Source organism: Halichoeres trimaculatus, unplaced genomic scaffold (assembly GCF_033239565.1).
Source record: "Halichoeres trimaculatus isolate MK-OKI-2021-1 unplaced genomic scaffold, fHalTri1.1 fHalTri1_scaffold_3, whole genome shotgun sequence".
Lineage (NCBI taxonomy): Eukaryota > Metazoa > Chordata > Actinopteri > Labriformes > Labridae > Halichoeres > Halichoeres trimaculatus.
Window position 1 is genome coordinate 35,663,963 of NW_027437181.1, and position 14,940 is coordinate 35,678,902.

Below are 14,940 nucleotides of genomic sequence, written 5' to 3' on the forward strand. Positions count from 1 at the left end.
ATGTGACAGCTTTGGGATTAAGAATCATCTAGCATAAACCATAAAAAATAAATACATAAAAATACATTAAATCCTAATTTTATTCAAACACTTGTTTCTGTAGACGTGAATACATGCTAAACTGATGGCAAGAATATTCACGTTTGTTAAAATCAGTTAAAAGTTATTTTCTTGAATCTGATTCAATCAACATTGAACTGCATTTGTGATTTTCATGTGCTTTATCAAAGTGGTGTTGCCATACCTGTGGTATGTGTCTCGGTGGTTGGTGTAGCGTAAACACAGGAAAGGTTACTCAGATCTGGCTGTTCACTGGTAAGGATTGCCACAATGCAGTGGATGACTCTCGATAACTCTCCACCTGAGCCGCCATGGCCATATCTTCAGCCCCTGTTTGAGGTTTTTTAAAATGAAAACCAGTTTTACATGAAAATGTGTTTAAGTCCAGGTGTGTAAACAAAGCTGTCTGAGCTTGAAGACCCTAATGGATATTTTTGAAAACTTTTGTTGGTTGTTCCTACTGGTGTTTGTATTATTCGGGAGATGCAAATCTGAAGCATTTGAGTTGAACAAATGTGCATTTTTAGAGCAGTGGTTCCCAAAGCATGTTGGGAGGGTTGAAAAATGACTTCCAAAATCAACAACCATTTCAATTGCACATTTCACGTAACATTGTAAGAATATAAACAAAATTTTGTGTTAAATTTTACATTAAACCATGGCATCAGGACGTGCTTGATCTGTTTTCAACATTTCTTTGGTAGCGACCAGGATGACTATTAGATGCATTTTCTACTGTTCAGCTTGATGAAGCAACTTTAGACACCTTTTTTTGTTTTTTTTTCTATCTGTTTTTGGATTGGCCTGCAGGTATACTTCCATGGCAGGGGGTATACAACTATTCTTAGTGTCATTGGCTAAAAACTTTTGGAGGCCTGTTCTGGATAAACAGCAAAGCAGAAGAGTTAACCAGAAGTTATGATAGTTTGCAGTGGTGGCTGGTGGAGTTTTCTTCAGTCGGGGCTATAACTCCAAAATAGACGTGTATTGAATAGCAAGCAAACACGAATTAGGGTATTAAGGCGCAGGTCAGGTGCGCCCAGAGCTGGTCCCTTCTCTTGTATAAAAGAGGAGCTACTGCGAATGTACAACTTTTAATGAGAGTGTTTGGCCACAGATTTTTTTTTATCTTACTCAAGGTAATGTTGTTTGGTGTGGGGTGGGGCAGCGCCATCTATTGGCCAGCCGCCACTGATAAGTCAAGAAGGTGTGTTCTTTGTCCACCTTTGGTCTTAGACTAAACCACTGAATTCAGGCTCCATCTTTCTATCAACAATCAGACTACTGCTACAGCTAATAACAATGTTCACATTATTGATGACATTTTATGATTTGTTCAGATTTGCCATGGAGTCAGCATAGAACATCACTACAGCCGATGCTGCCTCTAAAAAGTTGTTCATCTAACATCTGCCATGTTTCTCATGACCAACAAAGGACATAACTACTGGAATCCGTCCATCTATCCACCACTTCATCCATTCATTTGTGTGATTGCTTGTTTGCTTACTTATTCATTTACTCGTTGTTGTCTTGCTAGAACCTCACATTGCTGAAAAGCGTAAAAAGGGGGCAAACAAAGCTGCTCGACTCCAGCTGCTAGCAGTGGCTTTGTTGTGTCAAGTAAAGCCATAATAAGCTGTGAAACAATTCTGTGATTTTAATTGATAATTATGTTCAGTTATGTCCCTGCTGGTCAAAACAATATGCTTGTTTTGTTGTTGTTGTTTTATTTTTTTGTTGTTCTGCATTGCCCTTCTTCATGTGCATGTTCACAGGAGGCTGAGTGGTGGAAGAGGCCCTAAGCAGGCCAGCCTCTGTATAATTATTCTTTTCCAATCACTGTGACTGTCTAATTGCAGTCCTAGCTGCTAATTTATGCACGCCTTTGTTTTCTTCAAGGAACACATTTCAAAAAACACATCAAACAAATTCTGATATGTAAAGAATATAGCAGAGGCATGCAGGCTGCACGCTTAAAAATAAATTCCTTATTATTTTCATATGATAATAAGTCAGAGGAAATGAGGGAATCAAAAGGGAAGTCATATAATGATGTATGGGCATGAATATGGCACTTATTGTAGTTTTTTTCCCTTCCAGTGGAATACATTAGCATATTCTCTGTGTTTTTATTTGCCTTAAGCTGGAGTTATGTAGGACAGCTTGCTGACCATCATTCACAAGCTGTTGGCATTTCTGCACAGAGTCTGTCAAGCACAGATCTCACACACATAACTGGCATTGTTTTTAATGTAAATGATGTTGCTGTGATGAGGAGCCATTAAAAACATGCACATAAACATAAATACACATAGATGCACAGTTATCCAGCCTAAACACCCCCTCGTAAACACACCAACAAACACACACTCTGACATCAGTGCCCATGGGAGAGACAGTATTTACTTTATGCATGAGGACAGGTAAAAAACACACAAATCCACAGTGGACGTGGATGGTAATTGAATGTGACTCCCTCTGTATACTATCCATAGCTCGGGGATCCTGGCAGCTAATTGGAATATACAGCTCCCTAAACCGCCGGTGAACTCCGCAGAGATGCTGGGTTGTCAGACGCCGATGGCCCGCTGTGGGTGTAGCTGTGTTAAGGTGGCATGGGACTCTCATACTGCTAACATTGAAGATGAGGGCTGGAATGAGAGGCAAATTGGAAGCTCCAATGCAGAATGACAAGATATGCTCAAAACAGTGCATGTGTGCGTGTGTGTCTGGGTTAACACATGCCAGTGTGTGTGGGCGTGAATGCAGGCTTGTGCACGGACAGGTGTGTTTATTTCAATGGATTCAAAGTTTAAAATGTCACTGTAGCTCTCATTGCTGTCTATTATGATTTCCTTCAAAGAGCAGGTGTGTTTCAGAGTTGTTGTGCAGACTCCAAATAATGTGCATTTCAATGTTTCAGTGGTTGTTTTTACAAGGCTGTTTATCATTTTTACCTGCTATTTTTGTTCAACCAGGGGCTGCACAGTTAATCAATGATAAATCATAATCACAATTTTAACAGAAAATTTATTGCTGAAATTGCTAATATTGCGAAAACACTTCCTAGAGAGTACTAAAATATTCTAGTCAAGTATGAGTGCAGTTGTAGAGTTTAATGTGCCAATCTACAAATCCACTGACGTAAATGTAAAAAGTACTTTGTTAAAAACGCCTATAAATGCTAAGTTCTTGTCTTTAAATCAGGGGGTGTGTAGTTAGGGGTTTGGAAAGATGTCACTAAGATATTAGCTCCAAATAATCATCTCTTCCTGTGCTGACAGTAGAAGTCTAACCTACAGGAGAGCTTTAATGTGACAACAATACAGGTTTGGTTGAAGTTCATGAATATCTAAGTTTCTTTTTTGTTTTCATTTTGCACTTTGTAGACGCCCCCTACATCAAGTCACAGCTGTGAGCTCAAATAGTTCACCATGAAGGGTATGGATTGCAGCACAGCTTGAGCTTGTTGTGATTTCAGCATGAGCAGTGTGTTCTTCTTCTCTTCTATGTTAGTTTACCTGGTCACTGAGCCAGAGATGTCAGCCAATCAGCTGAAGGCACACTGTTGATGGACAGCTTGGAGCATTGTTTTTTTTTTTTCTTTCTTTTTTTTTTTCCATTTCTTTTCTTTTCTTTTCTTACTAACAGATGCTTCACAAAAAAAAAAAAAAATACTCAGAACCCAAAATACTGATACACATAAAAGTTTCTGCCTTACGCTGAATTTAACGTCAGGTTCAGGTTTGATACAAAGATTATACACCAAAACCCACAAAGTTATACCTCTTCTTTGAAATTGATTGTGACGATGTGATTTATTCTTTATAGACAAAGTGCATATCTTTTTAAAACTTTATTGATCAGTCTCTTCCAAACATAACACACGCTCACAATGAAAATTTAATCACAATCAACCTTTGACATTCCCAATAATTTCATGAGAAGTGGTGGAAAATGTTTCATTACAACTTTAAGGACAGCTGTGTCAAATGACACTAAAAGATGTACACTGGTAAAAAAAACAAAGATCTGTTTATAAAAAATCTGTTTAAAAAAAAAAAAAAAAAAACGGCCTATTTTTTGTCTGAAGCTCTTGTGATGAAAGCAGTCTTTACTTAAAAGCACTGTGACTTTTTAAGTGATCTTGAAATAGTCTCACATTTATATATTTGCTTGTTCATAAACCACAATTTGAAATTAGATTATCAGCGCCTTAACTGGTAATCTCTAAATGTTATTTCTCAGTATACGTGGGCAGGTCGAATTTTCCCAGGAGAGCATGAATCCATTTGTGGCACATAGACTAAAAGTCTTTTTGACAACACTACAATGGCCTTTTCAGCTACTGTTTGTAACAGGGGTCACCAATGCGGTGCCCACAGGCACCATGGCGCCCACAAGAACCACTGAAGGCGCCCACGAGGAACGTTCCAAAAACAATACTGGTCACAGTGGAGATGGATGTTTCCTACCATCATTGCTGCTTGAATCATTAATTCTTGTTGTGGAATAATTAGCAGTGACATGTGAGCGTAGTATTACTACAATTAGTGTTGTTATTAAAAAGTGAGCTGTGCAATTTTGTTCAAGAAGTTTCAACCAGACAAGTAGCCCTTTATACCCCTTGAGGTAGCCCCCACTCTCGGACAGGTTGGTGACCCCTGGTTTACAGTTTATATACTCTGATGACAAATGGTGATGTAGAGAGGTTTTCCGTTTGTGTGTCATGATGAAGTGGTTTTTATAATCAATTTTTGTCTTGGAAATCAACATTATTATTTAGAGAGTCCTATGAAAGATGTACTGATACCAGACACCAGCAGTGATTATAGGGACTACCTGCAAGTATTATCATTCTTTATTTTTCACTCAAAGCATTGGGGAGAACAAAGATTTGAGGTAAGCTTCACTATTCTGACACAACTTATTGATGGCCTTGTTTTCTGCTCTTATCTTCATCTACTCAGAGCTCCCTCACCTGCTGTCTTTTCATCCAGTCTTTTATTTTCTAATCCATGTTACGTCCCTGCCCAGCCCCATGTCTCCCCTCTACCTCTGTCTCTCTGCTGCTGTTTTCAGCCAGCAGCCACCAGCCTTGTTTCTATCCCACGTAAATAATGAAACACATAATTATCATATCATAATTGCAGTAAAGATGGCTTTGACAGAAATCATTTCCCGTATCTAATACAGCGCTAATCGAATCTGTTCCCCCACTCACTAACACGACCTCTGGTGATTGAGTTTCGGACATTTGTGTGTGCATGTGTGTGTGGCGATTGTACATGTGTGTGTCTGTGTTTGGTTTGTCATTTAATACCTTTGTTCTTGAATGAAAAGTTAGAAATGTTCTTTGAATCTTTGTCTCATTGCTTGACATCGACGGTGTCATTGTTATATGTTCATAGAAGATTCTCAGACTGAATATTTCTTTGAGAGAATCAGTGCCATTCCCTGTCAAACATGCATGATCAGTGTTATTTTTAAAGAATCATACCTTTATCTCACTGTCTTCATACTGTCCTTGCACATCACGTTACCTCCTGAATTTCTGATCATGCAGCGTTTTAGCGCAGTGTAGTTATCATGCATATGTATGGATTCTCTCCCTGTCTCTCCTGATTGCTCCCTGTCTATTGTTCCCCGTGCTTGATTGATTGACAGCTCGTCAGATGCAGCAGAGCTGGTCTGGTCACATGACCCAGCAGATGGCTCAGAAGACAGCTGACAGCAGTGTGTGTGTATGTGTGTATGCAAATGAGCCTGAATCAACTTAAGCAAAGAGAATTCCTTTATACACACAGACCGGTAAGAGCGGTAACATCACGGGAGGTAAAAATGTGAAGCACGGAGAGAGAGACGGTGTAAAAATAGTCGGAAAGGGCAGATTGAGATGGGCCTGAGGAGAGATAGGTAACAATGAGTGATTACTGCACTAACAAGGCTGGCGGCTGGAGGGGATGCGTATAATGTGATTGGTGCTGGCTGCTATTTATCTTGACCAATAGACAACTGACCCGGCTGTGTCCCCCCTACAGGTCAACCAGAGTTCACCAGACTGAGGACCAATGTCACACACACACATGCACATGAACTCGGACACAAACCAGGAGAAAAGATGAAATAAAGAAGATGTAAATGGTGCAGCTAGAAGTAATGCACATCATACATATGTTCACGCGTAATGATCACGAACAAAGCTGATGTCAGATTTTCTTCAGCGATACACTTTGAATTATTTTTTCACAATTACCTCCACCAGGGAGGTTATGTTTTTTGGGAGAATTTGTCTTTTTTTTTTTTTTTTTTTGTCTGTGAACAACATAACTCAAAAAGGAACGAACAGATCTTGATGAAATTTTAAGGATATGTTTAAAATGGGATAAGGAAGAAGTGATTTAATTTTGGAGGTGATCTGGATCACTGTCTGGATCCAGGACTTTTTTAAGGATTCTTTAGAATAGAATTTAACCTTTGTATACACCTCATTCCGAAAGAAAAGTGCCAATCTGAATGGACATTTAATCGATTTCACAGTGGTGGAATTTTCCTTTCCCTAAACTGATTGAGGTATCATGTATCCACTCAAATGGAAAGTCGTCAGGGTGCGTTCTTTCAGCACATGCTCGGATATGATGCAAGACGCACGTTCCGCCGCCCTAAAAATGGCGGCGAGTAGTCAGCACTGGACTGGTGCGGAAAGTCTTTTTTTTTATCCAAACCTTGAAAGAACTGAACGTAATTTCAAGACTGGACGGACAAAAAACTCGCAATACAGAGTATTGCAATACTGTGATAAACAAACTGTCGTCCTCCATCTTTGACAAATCACGTGATGTTACGTTTTTCTGCACATGCCCCATTGATTATTCTGTTTGATTAAAGCAGCGCATGTAGACCAGAGATTGGAATATTCCTGTCCATGTCTACTATTGTTTTCAGAAAAGTCATTCAGAAAGATTCCATTTGAAGAGATGAAAAACTCCTCATGTAACCGTGGCTAATGGGAGATTGGGTCGTTTTCACCATATGTGTATTTAACTCCACGATAAATGGTCGGATTGCTTTGCAAGACAATACAAGACAAAGTCACATTAATTTCTGACAGATGTAAAAGTATGATCCAGATCCTGGTAATATTCTGTATACTAAGATCCAAAATATAAAATATGTACTGGATCATCATAATTTTCAACACTGTCAGGAAACAAATTATTATACAAACCTGCAACTAACACTAAATTGTAGCAGACAGTCTGCTGAAAGGGAGTATAACATTAAAGTAGGACTAAAGTGTTGCATCACAATTACAATATGCTTGGTGGAGGTCTGCTCTCTCTGAGTACTTTTCTAGTTCACAGTGTTTTGCTTATCTGCACTGAGCTACGCATTCAGGGCATCCCAAACTCACAGCATAGTACCTCTATCATACCTAAAACAGGGGTGGTGAGTTCATTTAGCTCTTTCTGTTTTATCCCTCTACCTCTCTTTTACCAGAAACTGATGGGAGTTGAATTTGGTAATAGAGCTAAAGGAGCTGAAGGCAAATAAAGAGAAAGTGAGATAGGAAAAGGTGATGAAAAAGAAAGAGACTTGCATGTAGCGAGGGAGGTTGAGGCGTGTTGAGTAATGAGCACTGTTGCTCCCAGAACAATCACAGTCTCCATTTTGCCGTGTGTTCCTACCTGATGTATAGCACAAGCTGTGAGAGCTGCTGTAATAAGACCATTTGGGCCTCTCATTGGTGAGCATTAGCAGCAAATATCTTCCACAGGCCTAAAGACAGCCTGCGGGGCTAAAGAAACAGCCGTGTTATCCGTGCTGCTCATTCTGTATTAGGTGATGTGAGTTGTTGGAGAAAATTGGTGTTGGCCTGTCCCAAGTAGATTGGGTTTTACAGCTTTGTATACTTACAGGGAAAAATGAATGGTGACATTTTCTGAGACCTGCAGTTTCACTTATTTCTACTCTTATGAAAGGGTTTTTAATGGGAGAAATAATTTTGCTTTAGTCACTTTAAAAGTTTCAGACATGATACTTAATATGTTGGACCTTATATCCCAAGGAATATCAGCCTCTAACATATGTGTACACAAAACCCTTAAAGATCTATATGAGTTGGTAGTGTAATGCCAAGCAGCAGCCCAAGGTGTTGGAAAATGAAGCCAATGAGGAAACGCCAAAACCTGCATTTCCTTGAATGTCCACTTGGGGCTGTGTCCCTAAGCCAGGGAACCTGCATTGACAATGAAATGTCCATTTAGTGAGAGAATAATGCAGCCTGGCCTGAAATTGCGTTGTACAGGGGTTGATTTTTCTTACAGTATAATTTAACAAATTTAATATATCAAGCCTACAACAAAGATAACTGCATAAGTCTACATAAGACTGCATAAATAGTGGCATGGTCAAGTTAACTGACAGACAGGCGTTTTAACTGATTACGAGGAGGCCACAAGGTTTTCGATAATAGTGTAACAACCATCAGTTGGCTTTCAAACTCCATCCTCAGAAACCGGCAGGTGACATCACTCAGACAACCTCCATGTTTAATAAAGACTGAGATTTGACACCTCATAGAGAGTTTCTGTGAGTGTGAATGTGAGCAGCCATCAGCGTCCATTCAGTAAGTTTTGTGTTATTCATGTTCCAGGTCTTGAAGCTAGCTACTAATAGAAATGTATGAAGGTGTCTCAGCTCAGCTGATACACTGTCGGCAGGTACTGTTAGGCAGAATGGTGTGGTACGCTTCCATTTTGTCTTTCAACCATGTTGATTGCTTGAAGCAATGATTTGAAACAGATGCGTGGGTTTGCAGGTGCTGTCATCATGGGCTTGTGGCCTGTTGTTTGGCACAGGTCTCCAGCTACTCATGATAAAAGTTTGCAGACTTGGTAAACAGAGTGAGGTCCATTTGTTTGTTGTTTCCACTAAAAAGTTAAAAAAGAAAAAAGGGGCTATTTTGATTTTTGTTTCACAATGCTTGAAGACAAAAAAAGGGAAGAAAGAAAAAGCACCAGTCAGAACTTAATACTAGGGCTGGGGCAATATGATCTTCTCCAGAATTGATTCTTTCATAAGTTTGGGAGGCCAATTTGATCTAAACTGCAATTTATTGATATTTGAGATTTTTGCTAATATTAGTTTGCTTTACTTTGACACCAGACAATGTGATAACGTTGAATGATGATGATGATGACTATACCAGGAGCCACCCCAATACAAACAAATACTAAAATAAGGATTTTAATTTGAAAGACAGATTTTTTTTGTTTGTTTTTTTCAAGACAAAAATCCCAATACTTATGTAAACTGATTTTTATTACCATCTTTACTGTGTTATGGATGCAAAAGGCTGTTATTTATAATATGGGTAATACGACTGTATTTTTTCTTTCATTTTTTTTCATTTTTTTTTTGCCCAAACATTAAATATTTTATGTATTACTAGATTTAGGAAGACCCAAAACTATTGATCACAAAAGAAAAAATATCACCACAGGCATTTTGGATAAAACTAGTAGTTAAGTTTTGTCTGCTTAGTGAAATGTTAGCTCTCAGAAGGCTTTTGTCAGACTGATGGCTCATTGTATGTGAACAATATTCTATACAGTAAAGTCGTTCAAGGATAGTTGTTACAAACCAAATCACATTTTGTCCTTATTATCACCACATTTCCCATTAGAAATAAGCCCAAGTCATGGGCTATATATATCATCATACAATATATATATATATATATATATATATATATATATATATATATATATATATATATATATATATATATATATATATATATATATATATATATATATATATTTATATATTTATTTATTTATTTATTTATATATTTATTTATTTATTTATTTATTTTCGCACACTAACATTTGCCTCACACCACTTGATTCCAGGACTTCTAAAACAATTTCTTTCTTGAGTAATGTGACAGAGGTGAGAACACCTCATTGGTTTAAAAAAAAAACCAACACATTCAAGAGAGAATAGTTTCTTTAGCCTAAAGAAAAAAAAACATAGACTGATTTACCTTCCTTGAAATATAGAAATAAGTAGCTCCTCCAGTATTAAGGATTGAGTTTCAGTTTTTCTTTTAGAGTCCTTAGTTTTAGTATGTACCGTATGTCACAGTACATTAAATTGAATACGTTTTTTCCTATTTAAATATGAGGAGCCCCCCTCCCAAACATTTTCCATCTCAAACCACATCAGAAATCCCTGTTGTGTTTGCACATTACTGTATCCATCTTTTTGATGCAAATTAGAGGCAGCATGCTTTGTACTCAGGTGTGTTTCATAATACGAAACCTGTCATAGAACCAAGTCAAGGGAAAAAAGAGGGACAGCGATATGTGAGATTTCCTCCAAAAAAAACAAAATTGAATTCCAAAGAAAACACACATTTCCATTCCATTTACAGAGCCATCAAAGCAGATATATTTGAATACATTTAGAAACATGGGGTGCACTTGACTCATGTGACAAGTGATGAGCCTTTATTGGAGGTTATTTTAAGTGTCAGGACAAATAATTCAACTTCAAATATTTTGAAAGCACATTTAAAATACGCACCAAGTGTTGGCAGGACTGAGGGGACAAGATATCAGCATGCAAATAAAGCAAGATGCTGAGCTGCGGCTGAGGTGGTGAGAAAATGAATGAATGTAACATATTTGCAGTTTTGTACAAAATGGGAGAGAAGAGAGACAGACAGGAAGCTCAAATGTATGGAAAAGTAATCAGTCAGATTGTTGAGGGATCAGACTGATGGCAGGGAAAGTGGTTTTATCTGCAGCAGCATCATCATAAACACATGCATGCACGTCCACAACACACACACAGAAGTGTTTTCTATCTGAGTGATTCAACAGTACTTTCATTGTCTGACTATTTATTCCAGGGAGCTGAGAATGAATGTACAGAAATGTGTGTGTGAGTGTGTGTGTGTGTGTGTGCAGTGAGGGAGGGGTTTTTGCTGCAGAGGGTGAGTGGAAGGCGATAAAGACTCTGTGAGTGGCAAGTGTACATGGATAGCTTCACGTCAACTGCCAATATGTTGTGAGGCGGCGGTAACAGGCGAGGGTCTCGGGGGAGGGCTGCGGCAGAGCAGGCCAACAGCAGACAGAGAGGAAAACAATTTCTGGTGCCAATAACCCCGAGCGGCACAGATGAAAAATGTTTTAATATTTGCAGCTGCTTTATGGCAGTCGGGGTGACAGTGATGGAGTCAATGTCAGCTTTTTCCTTTTAAATGTCATGCTCTGTCTCAGCCTGTCAGAGCGCCTGTGTGTGTATGTATGTGTGTGTCAGTGTATGTGTGTGTGTGTGTGTGTGGAATTGATCTTTTCCTCTTGTAAAGTGCCCAAATGTGTGAGCGCCCCACCCCTTATTCCCCTCACCATTTTACCCCTAAACCACCCCTTTGTGCCTGTGTGCCTCCTCCTCCCTCCTCTCTCCTCCCTCTATCCTCTGGTTGTCCATAAAGACAGTGCGCTCAGCTGTCAGATGAAACTCCCCAAACCTGGCAGCCATCATTTAGATAATCACTTCCTCCTCTTTGCATTTTATGTGGATTTGATTATTTTTCATCTGTGGCTAGATGGAAATCATAAATTACAATGTGTCCCCTATGCCTCTGCTCAAATCAAACATGGAGCCAGAATCGGAGGATCAGCAAATGAAGAAAACATTCTAATATCAATGAGGAGACTGTGTGTTGCACACCAGAATCAGAGACAAGCTTGCATGTCTTATCATCAGTATCAGTCTGTGTAAAATGATCTGACATTTTGTATTTTAATTTTAGTGTATGTAATAACAGAGTGTTGTTTATATTTTACTTTGTGCAACTACATCTTTAGAGTATTCATGGAAAATGTGAAGCAGAAGCTCATACATTTTGAAGGTGTATTGATCTTAAGATGATTCTAATGATTAAAAAAATAACCATTAATACAGTGAAAATAAACTAAATATTGTCAAAGTACATTCAAGACAGTAGTGATACTCTGTTTACATTCAAAAAAGATGCTAACTAGAAAAAAACTCAGAGAGAGCAGACTTCCACCAAGCATATTGTGATTGTGATGCAACACCTAAGTCCTACTTTAATGTTATACTCCCTTTCAGCAGACTGTCTGCTACAATTTGGTGTTAGTTGCAGGTTTGTACAAAAACTTTGTTACCTTACAGAGTTGAAAATGATGATGATCCGGTACAAATTTAATATTCCAGATCTTAGTATTCAGAATATTGCCAGGATCTGAATCAAACTATTTGTCATGGAGTTATATACACATATGGTGAAAACGGCCCAATCTCACAATGATGAAGAACCCTTAAAAAAATATCCTGGATCCAGACTGGGATCTGGATCACCTCCAAAATGTAATCACTTTTTCCTCATCCCATTTTGAACATTTCCTGAAAATTTCCCAAAGATCCGTTTGTTAGTTTTGAGCTATGTTGTTCACAAACAAACAAACAAACCGACAAAGAAACTCTCCCCAAAACAAAACTTCCTTGGCAGATGTCATAATAAGAGCAGACCCTCTAGTTGTCCTGCTCTGTGATTTTTAGTCTGTTGGCATCTTTTCTTTTCACCAGTCATGTAACACTGCCTCAGCCTTTTTCCATGTGGTTTTTGGTTACTTCTTGTCTTTATGTTTCAAGCTGGGCGACTCCAAGCAGTAACCTGCAGTCCAGGCACATATGAAATCTATATGGCAGCAATAAAAACTGCACTTTATCGAGTGTCCACTTGAGGCTGGCTGCAAAAACACCAAGAACCACAAACAAATCAAAGCCAAAAAAGCTGATCTTTAAGCAAAATTTAACATATTTACAGCCTGAAAAAATGGTGTTAAAAAGCCGATTTCTTAATTCGCACACACTGTAAAGCAGGTGAATTATTCTGTAACCCATTACTTTTGAAGTTATCAACCTTAGAAGTTTTTCCCATATAAAGGAATAACTGATGTGACTGAAAGAGGTCACCCTCAGCTATCTGTGAAAAGGCTGAAGACCCGCCTCTTTACCTCTTCTAAACAAAGCTAGGTTGAGTTCATTATTTCCAGTATGGCTGCCTCAAAAGTCATCAGAAACATGTAGGTGACATTACGAACCCTTTTTTCCACATATCATGCAGCCTATATTTGACGCATGTTGCACTCACATTGTATGTTTAAAATCTGTTGTTAGCTTCTGTACATTTCTCTTTGTCTGTTTCTTTGCATCAGTAGTGACTGGTCAGCTTTTTTTTGTTTTTGTTTTTTTTTTCCCCCATACTCAACAGAAAGGGGTGAAATTCATAAACATTCCACAAAATTACTACATGTGATTTAAAGCTTCTGTAAGGAACTTTATTTTTGTGTTGACTTTGGCGCCCCCTGTGGACATATTTATATCACCGCTCATAATTTGTCTTAAAAAAAAAAACAAAAAAAAAAAAAACACACATCTCATCCAGCTTTCTTTTAACAGTCAAATATTTAAAGAGAGGCTGTTTTGGGTCAGATAAATGTATTACTTTATCTGAAAACTATCCCACATGCAATTTTAGATTCTTTAACTGTATGAAAAACCTTTCTGTCAATGGTCTGGTTTCCTTTTGTAGATCTAGGTTTGTAGACTTTCATGTTAACTTCTCTGTGTTTCTTAACCAGCTAAAAATCCCCAAGGGAGCTGTAAACCAATGCTCTGTGGAAAAATAAAGCCTGAAAATCAAATACTTGTGATTTTTACAATGTTTTTTTCCATCTGTTTTATTCAAGTTAGGTGTTCAAATTATTTGTACTTTATTTAATCTTCTCACTTCAAAATAGCTACTTTTTTTTTTTTTTTTTTTTTTTTTTAAACAGACTTGTACATTCATCCACAGTCAGTCCACAGACCATCTTAAAGCCTTGGCCTTACGTCCTGTATAAATTGGCCTCTTCAGCAGACGTTACTGTGCATCTTTTGTTATGAGAGCCTGAGTGTTTGCTGTTGTTCTCTGACCTGCTGTGGATCCTCTTGACCCAGACTTGCTCCCACTTAGAGGGTCAAAGGTTAGACCAGCTTCTTTCAGCGAGCCCCCTTCTCTCCCCTCTCTGACGTACGTAATGCATGTAATGTTGTTGGGTCAGTGAAGTCTTATTTGTGTCAAGTAAGATCATTCATATGACTGCAGAAGGGAGCTGTGTACTACGTCTTTCATTTAGTGTTTGACTGGTTCAGAGGGTGTCGTTTTTTTCTTTAAAACACAAGTTTTATGATATTGTTGTGGTACAAAAAAAATCATTTAAACTCCAGATTTGTTGTAGAGCTGTAGGCAAAAATATGGAATGTGCGTGGGTGTGTGTGTGTGCAGTGCTTGTTTGCGTGTTTTCCTGCATGAAGAGCACTGTTTCAATTAAAGGTGTTTGATCCAGCAGCACGGCGGGACAGGCCTGCATGCAGGTTGGCTGGTTGGAGGCAGCGTTCCTTTTTGCCCCCCCTGCAGGGTGTCTTGGTGGGGGACTGATGTGTAATCCTGTGCCAGGCTTGTGGGCCCACACAGGATATCTCACCTATAATAGCAGTCTGTTCCCCGAGGCCGAGCCCCTGCTGGAGGTGTGAGAGGGCCAGCAGCCAGGCAATCATGGGCTCTGGATGCCTGCTCCCCTCAACACAATCTTTCAAGTTAATTTTTCCTGTGGTTTCTGAGAAAAAGTGGGAATTAGATGTGATAACATTTTGTTGGTCCAAATTTGAGAGAGTAATATAATATAGCTTTATTCGGACCTGTATTCAAAATGATGGAATTGCTTTACATAATTTTGGATTTTTGAAATAAAAATACATTGATCAAAAATGGTAAAAAAAAAAAAAATCCTT